The following is a 21,995-nucleotide window of genomic DNA, read 5'->3' as shown; positions in this document are numbered from 1 at the left end:
CTGTTTACCTAAGGGACTGTGATCATGACTCCCCGAAGCTAGGAGATGAGGTGATTACGGCATTACTTTTTGCCGATGATACAATCCTCATCCACAGACTCCGAGGGGTCTTCAAAACCTGGAGAATTCATTTTATGGTTACTGTGTAAAGAAGGGGTTAGAAATAAACTCATCTAAAACGAAATATATGTCCATAAATCCGCAAAAGTCCTTTAGAAAGAATTTGGTTCTAAATAACCAAAAATTGGAATATGTGGGGAGCTTTAATTACTTAGGCATTATGTTGGATAGTAATCTCTCATGGAAGGGACATCTAGCAAAGAGTGAGCTATCTTTTAAGCAGAATTCGATGCCCATCCTAAAAGTGCACGGAGCTAGTTATTCTAAAGCCATTACACCGGCACTTGAAGTATTTAAGGCAAAGGCCCAATCAGCGACACTTTACGGTGCCGAGGTTTGGGGACATCATTGTAAACGCAATTTTGAAAAGGAAGAGAACCATTTTTTGCGTAGATTACTTAAACTACCAACTAGAACTCCCTTAGTTCCAATGCTTTTAGATTTGGATCTTAAAAGGACGGATTATCAAGCAGCTCTTAGATCTTTGCTGTACTGGATAAGATTGTGGACAACCCCGGAGTTGTGTAACTATAAAAGTGGTCTGATAGAAATTATTCAGATTGATGAATACAAGAAAATCGCCTGGCTAAAACATGTTTCCCTTTGGTGTACCAGGTTAGGGCTGTCCCATTTTTGGAACGAACCCCAGAATATGACACCGGTGTGTAAAAAGCTCCTTAAGTCAACTTACTGGTCCAACGTCAATGATGAGCTATTTTATAGCCCATCTACTGGCATATTGACCCAGGAATTTATGATTATAAAAGATAATGCTGCATTCGAACCATTTACAGATGAAATAGGACCACCAATAGCAAAAACCTTATATTTGCAATTTAGATATGGGGTATTACAGATAAATGCTAAAACATGTAATTGGGGAGGTAACAACGATAATGGCCTCTGTTCCCTTTGCTCATTAAAGGCAAAGGAAGATGATGTCCATTTACTGCTTTTTTGTCCAGCATATAAATCACCTAGGTACCGCTGGATTAGACCCCTTTGTAAAAACATGGGTGTCAGATCATACAAAGAGGCAGAGCGCATCATTAAGTCTAATACCTCACAACTGGTTGTCTTTTGCATAAGTAGGTTTCTGTTTAATGTGTATCTCATCAGGAAACGGCTTGGATACAAGCTGTAATGTAACAATGGCGTACATAGCCACCCAGTATTAGCCAATGCAGAATGCACTGAGTTCATCCCTTGCAAGACGTGTGGTTCTAGTGGTTTTAAAGGTTTTAAATTTTGGTTTTTAGTCTGGCTTTTTAATCGTGGAGAAAACCTTTTTTACTTAAATTATTTAGATTTTTAACGTAGTATTGTGAATTTACCCGTTTTGAATTAATTGTTACCTAGTCCCATTTTTACCAACTGCCATCTGTGTATGTGATAAATTGTTGATGAGGGCGCTGCAAATAATTGTCTGTAAATGTTTTTTATGTCTGTAAATGTTTTTTTCTTGTCTCTGTACTCTTGCTTTTATGGCTATATTAGCCGAAATAAAGTTGAACTGAACTGATAGAATTATTCTCGAGGGTGGGATTTCCAAAGGAAATCTTAACAGACCAGGGGACCCCGTTCGTCTCCAGACTGATGAAGGAAGTCTGTAAATTGCTAGATTTGTCTCACATAAAAACCTCAGCCTACCACCCCCAAATAGATGGGTTGGTAGAAAGGTACAACAGGACCTTGAAAACAACCCTAAAAAAATGCTCTCCATTGAACACACAGACTGGGACCAAGTCCTACCGTTAGCACTATATGTACTGAGGGCCCAGGTACAAAGTAGTTTAGGTTGCTCAGCCTTTGAACTGCTGTACGGCCGACAACCTCGGTCAATCTTGGAAATAACGAAGGACACTTGGGAACAAGAGAAACACTACAAACAGAAAACCCTACTAGAGTATACTCAACAGCTGTAGTACTAGCTCAGCAAACTGAGAGATTTGGCATACTCTTCCTTAGAAAATAGCCAGAACAGGCAAAAGAAATATTATGACAAAGGCAAGAAATGGAGAACCCTAGAAAAGGGAGACTGGGTTTTAGTGTTGTTACCCTCCTCCACTAATAAATTCAGGAGTGAATGGCTGGGTCCCTATCCCACAGTAGACACCATAGGGAGAACCACTTACAGGGTCCAGATCTCCCCTTCGAGGAGGCAGACCTTTCACATCAAGCTATTGAAAAAATGGATAGGTCCGATACCCAAGGTAGCTCAATTCGGAATCCCTACTGGGTCAGAGCAGAGCACCTTAGAACAACTGCCTGTTAATGAAGAACTTACATACGCTCAGAAAACAAACTGAGCTCCAAAACACCTTACATCCCTTCTCTCCAATGTTTTCGGACCTGCCAGGATGAACACATTTGATAGAGCACAAAATAGAAACAGAACCATGGAAATGTGTTAAACAAAAACCCTACAGGGTGCCGGCAGCATGACGACTGGATATAAAAAGGGAAGTACAGGACATGCTCAAGTTGGGAGTTATCCGTCCATCAAGAAGTATCTGGTCGTCCCCTATTGTAATGATTCCTAAACCGGACGGGACGACCCGGTTCTGTATGGACATTAGAGCTTTAAATAACATCTCCTCCTTTGATGCCTATCCCATTCCCCGGGTGGGTGATTTAATAGAAAGGATAGTCGAAGCCAAGTTTATTACCATGCTAGACTTCACTAAGGGGTACTGCCAGGTACCCCTTAGGGAAGAAAATAAACAAAAGACAGCCTTTGCAACAAAGGAGGGCCTATATGAGTTCAACGTCTTGCCCTTTGGGCTGCATGGGGCACCTGCGACCTCCCAGAGGTTGATGAATACCATCCTACACCCCTATTCCTCCTTCTGTTCCGTCTATCTTGACGACATTGTAATTTTCAGCAATACCTGGTCAGACCACTTAACACACTTAACAGCTATTCTGGAAGCCCTACACAAGGTAGGGTTACACATTAACCCAAAAAAATCTAGACAGGCATACTCCAAGGTTAAATACCTGGGGTATATGTTGAGGGAAGGTGTTGTAGCCCCTCAAGAGGAAAAAGTAAAAGCCATCAGGAATACTCCCTTCCCCAAAACAAAGAGAGAGATACGAGCCTTTCTAGGCCTTGTCGGCCATTCGCAGGAGATTTATAGACAACTTTGCGGTGACAGCAGCTCCGCTCACAGACCTTTTAAGAAAGGATATTAAACCCTCCTCCATTCTAAATACTTCGGAGGAGGCTAAACAAGCCTTTAAGACCCTTACAGTGGCCATCACTACAAGCCCAATTTTGATACCTCCCAACTTCAGTAAACCTTTCTCTTTAGCCACGGATGCTTCGGACATGGGCTTAGGAGCTGTATTGTCCCAAATAGGAGAGGACGGATTAGAACATCCGATCCTCTACATTAGCCGGACACTAAATCCGAGGGAGTGCAAATATCCCACGATCGAAAGAGAATGCCTGGCGATAAGGTGGGCGGTGGAGAAATTAAAGTACTACCTAGAAGGCAAGCCTTTTGTACTTTATACAGATCACGCCCCGCTACAATGGATGAACAGGACCAAAGCCCATAACCCTAGAGTACTCAGGTGGTTCCTTTTTCTACAACCTTTTTCTTTTTCAATACAACATCGAAAGGGCACTGAGAATGGAAACGCTGATTTCCTATCCAGGCAATTCATTCTTCCCAATCGGCAGAAACCAGGGGGGGGAGGAATGTAACACTGGGCAGGGGAGGGGAGGAAAAGAACCGGATAATGTTGAGTGGTGGCGTAGTGAACTGACGTCCTCCCCCTCTCTGCTTCATTATCAGCATGACTGGAACAGGGGAGAAGCCTGTTCCTGGGAACTAGCCGACGAATTGGATGACGGCCCCTTTAACTGGAAGACACATGAGTATGCAGCTCCGGCCCCTGATGACGACGCGGGATTCCTAATGGGTAAAAACGCGGAAGAAGATGTCCTGGCGTGTGATGCCACCGACCGAGGATCGAGAGTGGGAGAGCGGCACAGAGGAGCAGAGAACGGAGCTTTTGGAGGCAAACCCGAGGACGACAGGAGTAAGCCAGCAGGCCACAGGATCCGTGGAAGACGGGGTTCTTGTAAACCGTAGCCGCGTGTCTGCCACAATATATGCCCAACCTTTCTTTGTCCTCACCGTGTAAATATACCCCTTCTCACCAGTAATCACGCCTCTGCACCTTTGCACGTTTAATAAAGTGGTTAGCACCTTAGCACGGGTGTCCCCTGCACTTGCCCGGTTCCCTGTGGGAGAGTCCAGATAGAGTACATATCCTGACAATCTGTACCTTTTTCTTTTCCCTGGCGGAGTCCAACGAGGAGGTAGGAAGAACGGAAAATCCCCTGAAGCCTGCTTCTTAACCATCTGGAAACAAGACCATAACCAGACGCCATCACAGACCCCAGAGCTTTTCAGAGAGACATCTTGACAACCTGACATAAAAAGACATTTTCCAAAATAAAACCTTACCTGCCCCGAACTGGTCTTAGGTCTCTTCTTGATCCCACGCCACAGTCACACACTACAACATCTTTCCCTTTAAACCGAAGATAACAGCCTACAATAAAAAACTAACCAAAAAGCAACAAAACTAGAAAATGCATTTCCAAAAGCTGCAAAAGAGAAACTGTTAATACAAATGAACAATATTACACTTTGTTGTTACCTTAGTAATGTTCTTACTTCTGGGCTTCACTCCATCTGCAGCAATAACGCTCTGAAAGGAGAAATTACTGCTGTGAGTCTCAGAGTCTTCAGTATTACTGGTCTCAGTCACGAAGACTGTGGTGTCGGAAGATAACTTTCTCTTATTTGGCTTCATAGATCCTCCAGTCACGCCATCGCTATTAGCAGACAGGCCACTGTCAGCAGCATCATAACTTCAGGCAGACCAGCAAAGCGGATCTCACCACTCACATTGGGTGAACAGACTCGCCTCTGCTACATACATTCACTCTGTTCTCAAATTTGCTTGGGGCTGCCAAAATGCAAAGAGCTGCAATATATTCCCCACATTTTCCTGACTACCTTGTTTTAAAAAGTTGTGACATTCAGGCGTGATTCTTGGTTCATCTCCAAGCTGAATTTTTTTAGAGGTTCTATTGCCACACAATACTGTTCCCATATTCCAGTTTGTCCACAGGGTGCTTCAAGCCTGGTAGGTTATCACCTGCCATTTCAGATAGTTTCTGTAAGAAACTGAATTATTATTTACGGTAGATGAGGAACAATCACAACCGTTGTCAGAATGAACTTTCAAAGCCATTCAATTTACCTAGGATCAACCCCCTGGTACCTAAGCACGGAACAGGCAGGCTTAACTTAAGGTAATATGTCAAATATTTATGCAGAAACCAAAAAAGTAAAAGTCAAAATGCAAAACAATAAAAAACCCAAACCAAAATAGAAAAAAAAAGGTAAAATGTATTGAATAAAATGACACTAAAATGACAAAATCCAATAGGGGGAATGAGATATGAACTGTAACGCTGTAAGAATCACAAGGTGCCAATGGATGAGGGGCCCGGGCATGGATTAGTCTCTCTGGAGCTGACTGCCAAGTCTGAGTGAACTTGTTCTCCCAGTTCAGCAGGAAGTCACTATACCGGAGAAAGGGCTTTCAGTGGAATGAAAAACCTTGTGATGGTCGATGTAATGAAGGGCGTGGCTTAAAAACCCAAACTGAAAATACATGCTCGGCATAGTGTGTCGCCCACTGGTATTTTGCTGCTTCGCCATTCCATCCATATATAACAAGTAACATTACATCTACTACAAGCCAGGACTATTGGCTTTGTCAATGGCTGTTAGTTGCATAAGATAAATATGCAACAGCGATGGCTTCAAAGCTTGAGGGGGGCTGCTAAGGGTGAGAGGGGGCTGCGAGTGGTGAGAGAACTGTAGCTGGTGTGAGAGCGGCGCTGCAAGGGTGTGATGGGCACTGCGAGGGTGTGATGGGCGCTGCAAGGGTGTGATGGGCGCTGCGAGGTTGTGATGTGCGCTGTGAGGGTGTGAGAGGCGCTGTGGGGTGGTGAGAGGACGCTGTGAGGGGTGCTGCTGGGGATGAGAGTGGCGCTACTAAGGGTGAGAGGGGCTCTGCTGGAGGTGAGAAAGAACTCCAGGTGGTGTGAAAGCTGCACTGCTTGAGCGAGAGAGGGCCTGGTGGGGGTAACAGATGTGCTGAAGAGGGAGCAAAAAGGCACTGTAGTAGACAAGCAGTAATTCAGGGGTTAGAAGGGTAACACAGGGTTCGGGGACGGGGGCTGCAGGGGGCAAGAGATGCCCTGCAAGGGGGGGAGGGGACATTGCTGGTGGGAGAAGAACACTGACGTGTACCTGGGAGCTGTGCACGAGAGGGGATCGCTGCAGACTTCATCGAGGGCATTGAAGAGGGGAGGCTGGGGGCACTACTACAGTGAGGAGTGCCATGGCAGTGGCTAACAACAACAAAAGGATGGAGCAGATAGTGTGATAAGTGTGTAAACGGGAGCTCCCCTGGTGTGAGATTGGATGCCCCACGGAGGGAGGCCGATCAGCGCGTCACTGGATGAAGGTGTAACTCGGGGAGTGATCAGAGGTGCGCGTCTGGTAGTGAGCCGTCACAGGGAGATCTTGAAAGGAGTGAGTTTGTATGGGAGGGGAAGTCCCTGTCTACCGGGACTGAGTGTGCACGTGTGTGGTTGAGGTGTGAATAGGGCGCACACTGCAAGAAGTCACTGTGGGGAGAGTGGATGTGTGCACGGGTGATAGTGAGTGTATGGAATCACTGAGTGAAGGTTGCATCCGTGCAGGTGGTGAGGAAGCAAGGAGAGGGTGAACCAGTGTGTGTAATGACTGTCTGCTGGAGGGCTGTGTGCAGCGATGAAGGGCTGCTCGTTGAAGGTGTGTGCAGCGTGATTGTGAGGGGACTGTGAGTGCAGGTAGTATCTGAGAACAACTGTCTGCCAGCAGTGCGTGATACGTCCCCGATGCCCTGAAAACGCGCTGGCGGTATATATATCGCTGTGACACCCCTCATGGAAAGTGCGTGCAAGGCGCGTGTCTTCAGAGAAATGTGTGCACCGGGAACCATTGTGCAGACGTTATATCAGAGGGAGTGTGTCAGTGAGATTGTGCATAGAGAGGCTTCTTGCAGAAAGTCACTACAACAAAGTGTGTGCAGGGGGAGTGCGTGTATGGGGGTCACCAGTTAGGAAGTCACCACAGCCGATTAGGAAGTCACTGCAACAAAAATGTGTGCAAAGGGGATCACCAGCTAGGTAGCCACTAGCCACTGCAGGGAGAGTGCGTGCAGGGTGAGTGCGTGCATGGTGAATACCAGCTAGGAAGTCACCGCAAGGAAAGTGTGTGCAAGGTAAGTGCGTGCATGGGGGGTCACTGGCTAGGAAGTTATTGCAACAAAAGTGTGTGCAGGGTGAAGGTATGCATGGGGGTCACCAGCTAGGAAGTCGCTTTAAGGAAAGTGTTTGCAGGGTGAGTGCATGCATGCGGGTCACCAGCTAGGAAGTTGCTTTAAGGAAAGTGTGTGCAAGATGAGTGCATGCATGGGGGTGTTACTGACTTGAAAGTTATGTGGCCTACACTGTCATCCACTCGAAAGGGTGCTCTGTTCTGTATTATTATATGTGTGGTATACGAGGCTCCTTGTCCACCACCACCACCATGTCCACCACCACCACATCCACCACCACTACATCCACCACCACAATGTCCACCACATCCACCAATACCACCATGTCCACCACCACCACCACGGCCACCACCACATCCACCACCACCACATCTACGTCCACAACCACGTCCACCACCACATCCACCACCGCATCCACCACCACCGCGTTCAACACCACTGCGTCCATCACCACGTCCACCACCACCACATCCACCACTACCAACTCCACCCCAACCACCACGTCCACAACCACCACCATGTCCATCACCACCACATCCATCACCACCACGTCCACATCGTCCACCCCCACCATGTCCACCACCACCACCTCCACCACCACCTTGTCCACCACCATCACCACGTCCACCACTAACACGTCCACCACCACCATGTCCACCACCACCATGTCCACCACGTCCACCACCATCACCATGTCCACCACCACCACGTCCACCACCATCACCACGTCCACCACCATGTCCACCACCACCACATCCACCAACACCCCATCCTCCACCCCGTTCACCACCACCCCCATGTCCACCACCACCGCATCCACCACCACGTCCATCACCACCACTACATCCACCACCACCATTTCCACCACCACCTCGTGCACCACCACCACATCCACCACGTTCACCACCACCATGTCCACCACCACCACCACGACACCCACCTCCACCACCACGTCAACCAGCACCACACCCACCACCACCACGTCCACCACCACTACCACCACCACCACGTCCACCACCACTACCACCACCACCACATCCACCACCACCACGTCCTTCATCACATCCACTACCACCACATCCACTACCACCACCTCGTCCACCACCACATCCACCACTACCACGTCCACCACTACCACGTCCACCACCATGTCCACCACCATCACGTCCACCACCACCACGTCCACCACCACCACCACGTCCATCACCACTACGTCCACCACAACCACGTCCACCACCACCACCACATCTACCACCACCACGTCCACCACCACCATGTCCACCACATCCACCACCACGTCCACCACCATCACATCCACCACCATAACATCCACCACCACGTCCACAACAACCACATACACCACCACCACATCCACCACCACCACATCCACCACCACCACGTTCACCACGAGGCCACCACCAAGTCCATCACCACCACATCCACCACCACCACCTCGTGCACCACCACCACATCCACCACGTTCACCACCACCATGTCCACCACCACCACCACGACACCCACCTCCACCACCACGTCAACCAGCACCACACCCACCACCACCACGTCCACCACCACTACCACCACCACCACGTCCACCACCACTACCACCACCACCACATCCACCACCACCACGTCCTTCATCACATCCACTACCACCACATCCACTACCACCACCTCGTCCACCACCACATACACCACTACCACGTCCACCACTACCACGTCCACCACCATGTCCACCACCATCACGTCCACCACCACCACGTCCACCACCACCACCACGTCCATCACCACTACGTCCACCACAACCACGTCCACCACCACCACCACATCTACCACCACCACGTCCACCACCACCATGTCCACCACATCCACCACCACGTCCACCACCATCACATCCACCACCATAACATCCACCACCACCACATCCACCACCACGTCCACAACAACCACATACACCACCACCACATCCACCACCACCACATCCACCACCACCACGTTCACCACGAGGCCACCACCACATCTACCACCACCAAGTCCATCACCACCACATCCACCATGTCCACCACCATGTCCACCACCACGTCCACCACCACGTCCACCCCCACATCCACCGCCACCATGCCACCACCACTACGCCCATCACCGCGTCCACCACCACTGTGTCCAACACCACCGCGTCCATCACCACCTCGTCAATCACCACTACGTCCACCACCACCATGTCCACCACAATGTCCACCGCCACCCCCACCACCAGCATATCCACCACCACCAAGTCTACCACCACCACTATGTCCACCACCACATCCACCACCACCACCATGTCCACCACCACCGCATCCACCACCACCATGTCCACCACCTTAAGTTCCTATGCAATGAATAACGTTAAAAGATTTTTCAGTGGCGCATCTGCAGAAAAGTCCTCTTCCTGTTGGAAATTAAGAGGAACTTAACCCCTCACCCAAACAATACATTTACGGAAAAAAATTGACTGAATGAGAGCCGTGGCCTGCGGCCTTGGTGCTACAGTAATATTACACCTGGAGGCCAAGAAACCAAGCGCGTAGAAGCCCTGAGAGCACGGCCGCCACGCCGCAGATGCACGCACCGCGGTGGCCATCTGTGGGTTCTGCCCCGGTAGCTCGCGTGGTTTAATGTAACAGGCCATTGGCTTTAAATAGATCCCACGGGCTTCCCAGGGGCGGGATACACTTACAGGGGCAGATTTAATCTTCCATGAAAAATCAGTGGGATGCCGGTGGAGCATGGGACAAAGAGGCGCGAGTGGTTTATAGCCGCTGCCAAAAGGACCACTGGACATAACTTCTTCAAACAGTATATGTCCATCTTCACCATTGACCCAGTAATGCACACCAGAACCGGAGTCCTCAAGGACAACTGTGGCAATCAAACCACACACACAGGTATCTAGGTAATCCATAGGATTGCTTCTGTTGTGGGGTGGGAAGGGGGAATTCCATAAATCTAATGCCATTTGAATATAATTAAATTGGGGACTTTACTGTTAAGGAAAATAGTACTTCAAGGAAGTAAGCGGCCACTAAGGCATTTATGCCACACACATGTTTATTTGTTGACAGGAAAATACACTATGCAAAATGTTTCAGTAACTGACAGCTTTTGGTTAAACCTGGGCAGAATCATTCAAATTCAAACTTTGTTGACAACGAATTAGAAATGTATGGTTGTGTGTACAGCGCCCTAGGCCATAAGAGCCCACACAAAAGCTTCAAATTTAAGTTTTCTAATGTTACTAAAAAGACCATGAGACTGAAGATAACAAGTATTTGCAATGCAACAGGTAGCGCATTTACACGAGTTTAAGCTATTGGGATTGTAAATGACAAAGCATTTTATTTATGTTTTGAAACCCAAAACATAAATAAAAGGCATTGTCATTTACAATGCCAATAGCTCAAACTTGCGTAAATGTGAGACCAATTGTATTGCAAATGCTTGTTCCAGTTTGTTGTGTGTCCAAACACCCATTTGGTAGCAAGTAGCAGGTTTACCCCAACTGCCTGGTATTTAGTAAACATCAAATGAATCGCTAGTGGGCTGCCAACTATCAGGGTCGCACTGAGATAGAGAATATTTACGGGCACCAAAATAAAAATGCTCACCATTAGTGAATAGCTGAAGAAGTGGCATCTATACGCTAACTGTAATGCACGCTATCATGCAAAAGGAAAATAATAATAGACTACTGCATAGAATATCTGTGCAATGCTGTAAAAAAAAGTACATAGATATGCAAGTCAGATTCAGAGAGCACTATATTCATTCTATATCATGCATTACAATATTTTAGCTTTCTCCCACTGGAAACTTGCTCTGCCCAATGAAAGTCAATGTTAACATGTTCCCCCACGTTTCATTAAAATTCTCCCACATTGTTGTACCAAAATACATTTAAGACTTCTTTATTCATGTACATGAGGGTATACGCTGCTCATGTGCGTGCTTATATTACGTGAATGACGGTTCATTACCATTAAAGAGAGGCATAATAGATTTGCAATGTCCCTCTCTGTGACATTACTGCACACTGCCTATGCTAATTAACAAACCCTGCCCCTCTGAAACCAATTTTTTGTTTTGTTTAGGGCTCTTGCCCCCTGTACTTTTCATTTTTGTACTTGCGGTTTGCTGTTTTCAGTATCTGTATGGACTTAAATATACAAAAGTGATGTTATTACAATCCTTAAAATAGCAAATGTGTCACAAATTGTGGCTTACGTGAGGACGGAGGGACAGGAGACTGATTAGTTAAGTGGTGAATAAATACACCAGCCTCGTCACACTCACACTTCCTTGAAGACTTGACAAGCCTCTCTGCTCAACTGCGACCCCTTTTTGAAGAACATGGAAATACACATGTAGCTGGGGTGGTCGCCGGGAGGATTTAGATCAGTGATACTCAAAGTACGGCCCGGGGGCCGCATAAGGCCCTCCAGGTGTTTACATGCGGACCCCTGGGCAGCAGCAGCACGGGGCTGCCGTTTACTCGAGTCAGAACTAACATGAACAAGAAACGTACGTATACAGCAAACACTTATTTAAAGGTTAATTGCAGTTAGGAAAAGGAGGTAACTAGGCCTTTAACTTAGGAACACCTTCATTCTTAAAGGCAGCCACTAGATATACATGCTTTGTTTCCCTACCCCGACTTTACACCCCGCTGGCATCAGTGCGGCCCTCGGTCACACCACAGACCAAACTTTGCGGGCCCCGAGAAAATGTTTGTGAGTACCCATGACCTAGATCAACAAAAGGCGGGAGTAGTTAGACACGAGGACGAAACAGAAGCATGCATCTCTAAAAGGCACGAACAGGAACCAATTATAACAAGCATTGGCATAGCCAATAGGTCTTGCCTTTGGGACGTTATAAGTGTTAACCATGCAACAGTTGATGTTGTTGCACCAAGGATATTGTGCTGGATAACTAAACACGTATAAGGTCCCAAAGGCGAGACCTACTGGCGATGCCAATGCTTGTTTACCTGAAGGGCATTGGCTGACCGCTGCCTGGTTACTGAGGCCCTAGTGAGGTTGAGACATATTTGGGGGAGTTTTATCCTCATCAGATGATGCTGTGCAGGCCCAGGTGCAATGAGGCGCAGTCGGTGCTGCCTGGGAGTGCGTTGCCAATGCTTGTTTACCTGATGGGCATTGGCTGACCGCTGCCTGGTTACTGAGGCCCTAGTGAGGTTGAGTCATATTTGGGGGAGTTTTAGCCTCATCAGTGATGCTGTGCAGGCCCAGCCTAGGTGCAATGAGGCGCAGACGGTGCTGCCTGGTCACTGAGGCCCTAGTGAGGTTGAGACATATTTGGGGGTGTTTTATCCTCATCAGATGATGCTGTGCAGGCCCAGGTGCAATGAGGCGCAGTCGGTGCTGCCTGGTTACTGAGGCCCTAGTGAGGTGGAGTCATATTTGGGGGTGTTTTATCCTCATCAGATGATGCTTTGCAGGCCCAGGCCCAGGTGCAATGAGGCGCAGTCGGTGCTGGCTGGTTACTGAGGCCCTAGTGAGGTTGAGTCATATTTGGGGGTGTTTTATCCTCATCAGATGATGCTGTGCAGGCCCAGGTGCAATGAGGTGCAGTTGGTGCTGACTGGGAGTGCGTTGCCAATGCTTGTTTACCTGATGGGCATCAGCTGACCGCTGCCTGGTTACTGAGGCCCTGGTGAGGTTGAGTCATATTTGGGGGAGTTTTATCCTCATCAGATGATGCTGTGCAGGCCCAGGTGCAATGAGGCGCAGTCGGTGCTGCCTGGTTACTGAGGCCCTGGTGAGGTTGAGTCATATTTGGGGGAGTTTTATCCTCATCAGATGATGCTGTGCAGGCCCAGGTGCAATGAGGCGCAGTCGGTGCTGACTGGTTACTGAGGCCCTAGTGAGGTTGAGTCATATTTGGGGGAGTTTTAGCCTCATCAGGTGATGCTGTGCAGGCCCAGGCCCAGGTGCAATGAGGCGCAGTCGGTGCTGCCTGGTTACTGAGGCCCTAGTGAGGTGGAGTCATATTTGGGGGTGTTTTATCCTCATCAGATGATGCTGTGCAGGCCCAGGCCCAGGTGCAATGAGGCGCAGTCGGTGCTGGCTGGTTACTGAGGCCCTAGTGAGGTTGAGTCATATTTGGGGGAGTTTTATCCTCATCAGTGAGGCTGTGCAGGCCCAGGTGCAATGAGGTGCAGTTGGTGCTGACTGGGAGTGCGTTGCCAATGCTTGTTTACCTGATGGGCATCAGCTGACCGCTGCCTGGTTACTGAGGCCCTGGTGAGGTTGAGTCATATTTGGGGGAGTTTTATCCTCATCAGATGATGCTGTGCAGGCCCAGGTGCAATGAGGCGCAGTCGGTGCTGCCTGGTTACTGAGGCCCTGGTGAGGTTGAGTCATATTTGGGGGAGTTTTATCCTCATCAGATGATGCTGTGCAGGCCCAGGTGCAATGAGGCGCAGTCGGTGCTGCCTGGTTACTGAGGCCCTAGTGAGGTTGAGTCATATTTGGGGGAGTTTTATCCTCATCAGATGATGCTGTGCAGGCCCAGGTGCAATGAGGCGCAGTCGGTGCTGCCTGGTTACTGAGGCCCTGGTGAGGTTGAGTCATATTTGGGGGAGTTTTATCCTCATCAGATGATGCTGTGCAGGCCCAGGTGCAATGAGGCGCAGTCGGTGCTGCCTGGTTACTGAGGCCCTGGTGAGGTTGAGTCATATTTGGGGGAGTTTTATCCTCATCAGATGATGCTGTGCAGGCCCAGGTGCAATGAGGCGCAGTCGGTGCTGACTGGTTACTGAGGCCCTAGTGAGGTTGAGTCATATTTGGGGGACTTTTAGCCTCATCAGGTGATGCTGTGCAGGCCCAGGCCCAGGTGCAATGAGGCGCAGTCGGTGCTGCCTGGTTACTGAGGCCCTAGTGAGGTGGAGTCATATTTGGGGGTGTTTTATCCTCATCAGATGATGCTGTGCAGGCCCAGGCCCAGGTGCAATGAGGCGCAGTCGGTGCTGGCTGGTTACTGAGGCCCTAGTGAGGTTGAGTCATATTTGGGGGAGTTTTATCCTCATCAGTGAGGCTGTGCAGGCCCAGGTGCAATGAGGCGCAGTCGGTGCTGACTGGGAGTGCGTTGCCAATGCTTGTTTACCTGATGGGCATCAGCTGACCGCTGCCTGGTGACTGAGGCCCTAGTGAGGTGGAGTCATATTTGGGGGGGTTTTATCCTCTTCAGATGATGCTGTGCAGGCCCAGGTGCAATGAGGTGCAGTTGGTGCTGACTGGGAGTGCGTTGCCAATGCTTGTTTACCTGATGGGCATCAGCTGACCGCTGCCTGGTTACTGAGGCCCTGGTGAGGTTGAGTCATATTTGGGGGAGTTTTATCCTCATCAGATGATGCTGTGCAGGCCCAGGTGCAATGAGGCGCAGTCGGTGCTGCCTGGTTACTGAGGCCCTGGTGAGGTTGAGTCATATTTGGGGGAGTTTTATCCTCATCAGATGATGCTGTGCAGGCCCAGCCCAGGTACAATGAGGCGCAGTCGGTGCTGCCTGGTTACTGAGGCCCTAGTGAGGTTGAGTCATATTTGGGGGAGTTTTATCCTCATCAGATGATGCTATGCAGGCCCAGGCCCCGGTACAATGAGGCGCAGTCGGTGCTGACTGGTTACTGAGGCCCTGGTGAGGTTGAGTCATATTTGGGGGAGTTTTATCCTCATCAGATGATGCTGTGCAGGCCCAGGTGCAATGAGGCGCAGTCGGTGCTGCCTGGTTACTGAGGCCCTAGTGAGGTTGAGTCATATTTGGGGGAGTTTTATCCTCATCAGATGATGCTGTGCACGCCCAGCCCAGGTACAATGAGGCGCAGTCGGTGCTGCCTGGTTACTGAGGCCCTAGTGAGGTTGAGTCATATTAGGGGGTATTTTAGCCTCATCAGATGATGCTGTGCACGCCCAGCCCAGGTGCAATGAGGCGCAGTCGGTGCTGCCTGGTTACTGAGGCCCTGGTGAGGTGGAGTCATATTTGGGGGTGTTTTATCCTCATCAGATGATGCTGTGCAGGCGCAGGTGCAATGAGGCGCAGTCGGTGCTGCCTGGGAGTGCGTTCTTTCACTTTCGATTGGGGGGGCGGCCCCCCTTTACTCTGGGGAAAGCCACAAACGGGATTCAAGTCGATCTTCTCATCACAGAGATAAAATGTCCCCGTTTGCTGAGGCCTTGAAAAGAGCGACCCAACTCCAGCAACGAGGGCCAATGAGCATTGTTGAGACAAAATAATCATCCATCGATGCAACAACAACAACAACAAATGAATCCCGGAGAGCAGGCTCGAGACCCTCCAGCAGCAGATAGTCTTTGTATCTCTGGACCTCACCTGGGGTTCATGTGGGTGCTGTGCTCCCTGCTGTGGGTCGAGTTTAAATAGGGGCCTCGGGTGAACAACTGCGCATGCGCGGCGGACAGATACTGCCTTCCGCCGCGGAGCGTGAGTTAAAGGGGGGGGCCTGATGGATGAACAAGTACGCATGCGCGGAGGACGGACACCGCTGTTAAGACAATCCAACTCCAGAAGTCTCTTTAGTTGACAGCACGAAGCGCAGTAAAGGATACAGCTCTGGGCCAGCACCGGGGGGACGGGGTCCTCTCAGGGACACAAAGAAGCACAAGAATGACGGTGTCCGCGCGGGGACACAAAGAATGAGAAACAACAGCTGACTCGCGCCACAGCACCCGCTGAGTTGTATTAAAGTGCAAAGCACCTCGGTTCTGCTCCTCTAGGGGAGTGTCTTTACTCTGCGCAGCCGCAGTGAGACTGAGCGTCCTCTGTCCAGGGCAGTTCTCTACTCAGTTGAGGTCCTAACTCGATAGGAAGTAAGGTCTTCTATCTGCGCGTGCGCAGCTATGGCGCGCGTTCCTGCGCGTGCGCAGCCGTGAGATGTTTGTAATTTTTCGTGCGCGATGGTGGCTCCTGCAGGGGCGTGAGATTGCGCGTCACTCGGGGGTCAATAACACACCGGGACACACTCCTCACTGGCAGCCGGGCCCCCGGCGTGCCCCCACCTCTCCCCTAGGCCCTGCAGCCTCCACTGAGCGGTGCACAAGGAGGGGCGAGGCACTCCAATCCCAGTTTCCAAGCTCCATTGGTACTGTCATCTTTGCGCGTGCTGGAGACAGTGTCTGTTCTCCGCGCATGCGCAGTTGCACGGCTCGTGAGCCTGACTACTTTAAGCCTGGCTGCAGCATCCCGGTTTCTAAGGTGCGTTGGTCGCTCTGTATCTGGGACATTTAAACAGCCGCGGGGGCTGGGGGGAGCTTGGAGCTGCTGCTGCTGCGCCCCCAGTGCGGTGATGGGACGGGCGGGGGAAGCATTGCAGTGTTGAAGAAGCTGAGTCAGTCACCGGTCACTGCTTGTAAAGACCCTCCGAGTGATCATGAGAGGGTCAGTCATTTGATGGGTTTGTAGATTCTGTTTTCTGAGGAAACCAAAGCCCCCTGCAAGATGCCGCATTTGTCAGACACCAACAGAGCTGCCAGGGTTTCAGATGTGCGACATTTTCTTAATTTCAGTGTAATTGTGAGTGACATTTAAACCACTATGAGTGACACTTTCTCACAAGCAAAATCAAGCAATGAAGACGAGGGAAACAAACAATTATAAGAAATGACACCCATTTGAGCAAGGAGAAACTCCTAAAAAGATCTTAAAATATATCTGCAAAGCACCAGAAATTGAAGGGCACAACCTAGTAATAATCGTAATAATCGTAATCATACGCTCTTGTATAGCGCCTTATCACAGTAAGGTCTCAAGGCGCTTGCTTTGGGAACCCGTCCTGGCCTTTCCCTGCGAGATTACCCCTACTGGGCATCCCCAAGGTGAAGACCAGGCATCCCGCCGCGGGGGGCCATAGTGGAGATAGAGCAAGCTATTGCCCAGAGTTGCCGAGTGTGAACCCATGATTCGAGTAGGCACCGAGGCGAGAATTATCGAGTCCGTGGACATTATGAGCTCAAGACCCTGCCGCGTCGGGAATTGAACCCTGGTCCCGGGTCTGACCTCTGCATCAGGGTCTGCCTCCTCTAACCGGTGTGCCACACTTCTTCTAGTGCCCTTGTAATCTGTTCGGTCAGCGGTCAAAGACTCTCCGCATCAGGCAAGCCACAGGCGAGTGAGACTGAGGCACACATAAGTTACAGTCAGCCAGGCTCACAAGCCTGATAATACTGGACGAACGCTTAGTCAACAGTGGAGTCACTAAGATAGGTGGTAATTCAATTCAGTTGTATGACTTTGGCCATTGCAGAAGAGCACTCGCCTTGTTGTCAGCTGTACGTATATTATTATATCCAGGGCCGGCTTGTTTGTTTGCTGGACCCCCAATCACCATCTTTGCTGCGGATTCCCTTACTACCACCCCTTTAACAGTCCCCTCAATTCTCTATAACCACTGTACCTCGGATGCATTTAACTAGGTTTATAGTGCCACTCATACCAGTGTAGGGTGTTAGAGCACTTTACATCACACACATACACTCATTCAAAATGTGTAAATCAGTGTATAGGAATGTTACTTAAGACAGAGAACTACAAGTATCCATACTGATAGACAGTATAGTTTAGGAGGACTTGGTCTGGAGAAGCAACAAACTCATAATTCAACATCTTACTCCGTGGTTGGGGGTTCTCTTTAATAATAACTGTTTATTTTTGTATCGAAATTACCCCTTTCTGCAACATTAGAGTAATGAAAGACTGAGGGAGGGATCATAGCGCCCTAATCTGTGCCTTCCAGTTTATTTCCAGCTCTTTTATGACAGTTATTAGTTCCCTGTTCTAAACTGGGATTTTAACTTTTACACTTCAAGTAAAAAATGACCTCTCTAACTAAAGCACTGACCTATTTTCCATATATGCACTCCCTGATCCGCATGGATCGCGTATTTTGCAGTAGGAATATTAACCTGCTGTGCTACTTTGTAATCAGTCAAAACTTACACTGGAGAAAATGATCGTACTCCAAGAAGAACATTAATCAGAGTTATCGTGCCATTTTTATTGTTGAATGAACATTTCAGGAGGAAATGAAAGCGACAGCAGGTGCTTCTTAAACTTAAATACTTACAAACATGGTGAACACTACTTGTAGTTATCATTAAGATATTTGCTCAGAATAGACTGTAATCGTGCTCCATTGACCAAGTGCTGCCATCCACAGTTACCGTCTTAGAGCTCGAGTCTTGGAAACACTAGAGTAAAAGTCTCATACATTAATGGATATTTAGATATGGCTCTGAAGGCGCCCCGAGGGTATCTTCCAGAGGCCAAGAGACCGGAAAAGAGGAACAGAGTGCCCTCAGGAAAAAGCAGAGACTAGACAATTCAAAGCTTTATTGGACACACGAGCTGTTCGCTTGAAGCTGGTACTGTCAGATATGTGCGTTTCTAAACAAAAGTGTTCGCTCCAATGATACCAGGCATGTTTAGTAAAGTAGCAATAAATACCCCAACACTATGCAGGACATTTGGTAAAACATTCTTATCACTAAATAAGACACTGCTGGCAGGCAGAGGCTCTAAATTATGGGAGCCTCAACATTTGTAACTTTCAATTAAAGTTCTTCATGGAATTTATGTTATGCGTCCAGGAATTGCCTTCCGCATATACTTACTTAATTATGCAGTGATGGCCGAGAGAGCACAGCTGCATTTTCCATGTCGGCCTCGCTTGTGTGATGCCTGACTGCCCGAGCTCGCTTGGGCCGGCTCAGTGTCAGCTGAGAGCTACAGACAGGGGTGCCGGGCCGGTTTGCTCGGACGGCATCAAGATCACGGTGCCCCCCGTGGTGTCGTCCATGGGGGTCGGACTCATGCTTCATTGCAGAACCACAGCAGTCCTCATTTCACAGCGAGCGGGCTCAGTGGAGAATTAACTGCTGCCCGCCCGGTGTCTACCAATGATTGGCGGAAGTATCTGTGACGTCAGGAAAGTGCGGAATGCGCGCGGCTAAGCAGTGATTATTTCAACAATCGAATGCATGATGTGGGCTTACCCAGGCCGCCCTCTAAGTGTGTGGAGCTGCACGTGCTGCGCAGCCGGCTGCTATACCTTATTAGTAATTAAACCGGCCAGGGCTCGACCGCAGCGCTTGACAGCTGAGGACCACGATCCCTAATATGCGTGACCTCGTATTTCAGTGCGATGATGCGGATCACCACACTGAAATGCGTTAGAATCACGCCTGATGCGTGATACTTGGCAGAACTGCACCAGATACTCCTGCCGTGCAAATAGGATGATGATACTAAGATATGGGCTTGATCTGTGCCTATACCTGCGTAAAATTAGCGTCATTTAAGCAATACATATTCGGAGGGCACAAATGTGTGTTTGTCGACATGGCCGAACATACTATTAAGTGGACTAATAATTACTGTATTGAGATACTCTTTCTCTTAACTATAATAACCTTGCACCGATTATATGGGGCCTCGGACTAAAAGCTGGGTATTTCCGGTTATCATACCAGATTTGGGCACACATACTCATCCAATATGGCTGAGTTTACTAAACCGTCTAATCGGGCGAAACGGTCTAGCTATTGCACGGTTGGCACTCTTTTACAGTGCTTCTGGCATCCGGCTCTGAAATCTCGACCATACTGAGTTGCCGGGTGATGAGTGAGGATCACGGAGAATGCCGCATACAGGTTAGAAGTGACGCCAGTTAGAGTTACCTCGCACCACGCACCCTTTTTCTTCCTAGATATGGATGTTTGCTCGGATACTAATGGTAGTCCCCGTTTGTCCTTTGTATTTGCCTTGTAGCATCCAAGCACGGACTATAATACAATTCGCGAAGCAGCACGCATACCAAACCGTGCTTTTTGAAAATAGAAGGATCTTTACAGCGCGCACACATATCGTGCTCTGATTTTGGGGTAATCAATCAATCATCAATCATAGCATTTGTATAGCGCGCTACTCACCCGGAGGGTCTCAAGGCGCTTGGGGGGGGGGGCTGCTATTGCTCGAAGAGCCAGGTCTTGAGTTGCTTCCTGAAGGAAAGGTGGTCCTGGGTCAGTCGGAGGTGTATGGGGAGGGAGTTCCATGTCTTGGCTGCCAGGTAGGAGAAGGATCTTCCTCCGGTGGTGGCTCTGCGGATAGGTGGAACGGCGGCGAGGGCGAGGCTGGTGGAACGTAGCTGGCGGGTGGGAGTGTAGAAGGTCAGGCGGTTTTGAGGTACCTGGGTCCCAGGTCGTGGAGAGACTTGTGTGCGTGGGTGAGGAGTCTGAACGTGATCCTCTTGCTGACGAGGAGCCAGTGCAGGTCTCTCAGGTGTCCGGAGATGTGGCTGTGTCGGGGGATGTCCAGGATGAGTCGTGCGGAGGCATTCTGGATGCGTTGGAGTCTTTTCTGAAGTTTGGCTGTTGTTCCGGCGTAGAGGGTGTTCCCGTAGTCCAGTCGGCTAGTGACGAGTGCCCGGGTGACCGTCTTCCTGGTTTCGGTGGTGATCCACCGGAGGATCTTTCGGAGCATACGCAGGGTGTTGAAGCATGACGACGAGACGGCGTTGACTTGTCTGGTCATCGAGAGGGAGGAGTCCAGGATGAAGCCCAGGTTACGAGCGTGGTCCGTTGGCTTGGGAGTGGTGCCCAGGGCAGGGGGCCACCAGGAGTCATCCCAGGCGGAGGGTGATGATCCCAGGATGAGGACTTCTGTCTTGTCTGAGTTCAGTTTCAGGCGGCTGTTCTTCATCCATTCAGCGACGTCTTCCATCCCTTCGTGTAGGTTGGTTCTGGCGGTGGCGGGGTCGTTTGTGAGGGAGAGGATCAGCCGGGTGTCGTCGGCGTAGGAGATGATGTTGAGGTTTTGTTGGCGTGCGATGGCTGCGAGGGGGTTCATGTAGACATTGAAGAGGGTGGGGCTGAGTGATGATCCTTGTGGTACGCCGCAGATGACTTCGGTGGCCTCGGATCTGAATGGGGGAGGCAGACTCTCTGGGTTCTTCCGGTGAGGAATGAGATGATCCACTCCAGTGCCTTCTCTTGGATTCCGATGTTGTTGAGGCGCTGCACTAGGGTGCGGTGTCAGACCGTGTCGAACGCTGCGTAGAGGTCCAGGAGGATGAGGGCTGCTGTTTCCCCGTTGTCGAGCAGGGATCTGATGTCGTCTGTGGCTGCGATGAGGGCGGTTTCGGTGCTGTGGTTGGCACGGAAGCCGAACTGCGAGTGGTCGAGGGATCCGTTCGTCTCGAGGAAGGTGGCCAGCTGACTGTTGACGGTCTTCTCGATGACCTTGGCAGGAAAAGGGAGGAGCGAGATGGGACGGTAGTTCTTGAGATCGGTGGGGTCCGCTGTAGGTTTCTTCAGGAAGGCGCTGAGCTCGGCGTGCTTCCAGCTCTCCGGGAAGGTGGCGGTGTTGAAGGAGGTGTTGATGAT

At 49.8% G+C, this 21,995-nt stretch overlaps 2 long non-coding RNA genes across 2 annotated transcripts in view; one reads left to right on the top strand and one right to left on the bottom strand.

Moving 5' to 3' along the window:
* LOC144805884 (uncharacterized) overlaps positions 1-15,979 on the bottom strand; it is a 47,006-nt gene extending 31,027 nt beyond the window's left edge. The window contains exons 1-2 of the long non-coding RNA XR_013605620.1: positions 15,931-15,979; positions 4,798-4,848 (exon numbers count right to left, since the gene is read on the bottom strand). This is a non-coding gene — a long non-coding RNA (uncharacterized LOC144805884). The remainder of the gene's footprint in view (positions 1-4,797; positions 4,849-15,930) is intronic.
* An 875-nt stretch (positions 15,980-16,854) lies between these two features.
* Positions 16,855-21,995, top strand: part of LOC144805878 (uncharacterized) — a 34,186-nt gene continuing 29,045 nt past the window's right edge. Inside the window, exon 1 of the long non-coding RNA XR_013605618.1 lies at positions 16,855-16,995. This is a non-coding gene — a long non-coding RNA (uncharacterized LOC144805878). The remainder of the gene's footprint in view (positions 16,996-21,995) is intronic.

The sequence above is a fragment of the Lissotriton helveticus genome, assembly GCF_964261635.1.
Source record: "Lissotriton helveticus chromosome 1_1 unlocalized genomic scaffold, aLisHel1.1 SUPER_1_unloc_31, whole genome shotgun sequence".
Classification (NCBI taxonomy): Eukaryota; Metazoa; Chordata; class Amphibia; order Caudata; family Salamandridae; genus Lissotriton; species Lissotriton helveticus.
This window is presented reverse-complemented; position numbering and strand designations above follow the sequence as displayed.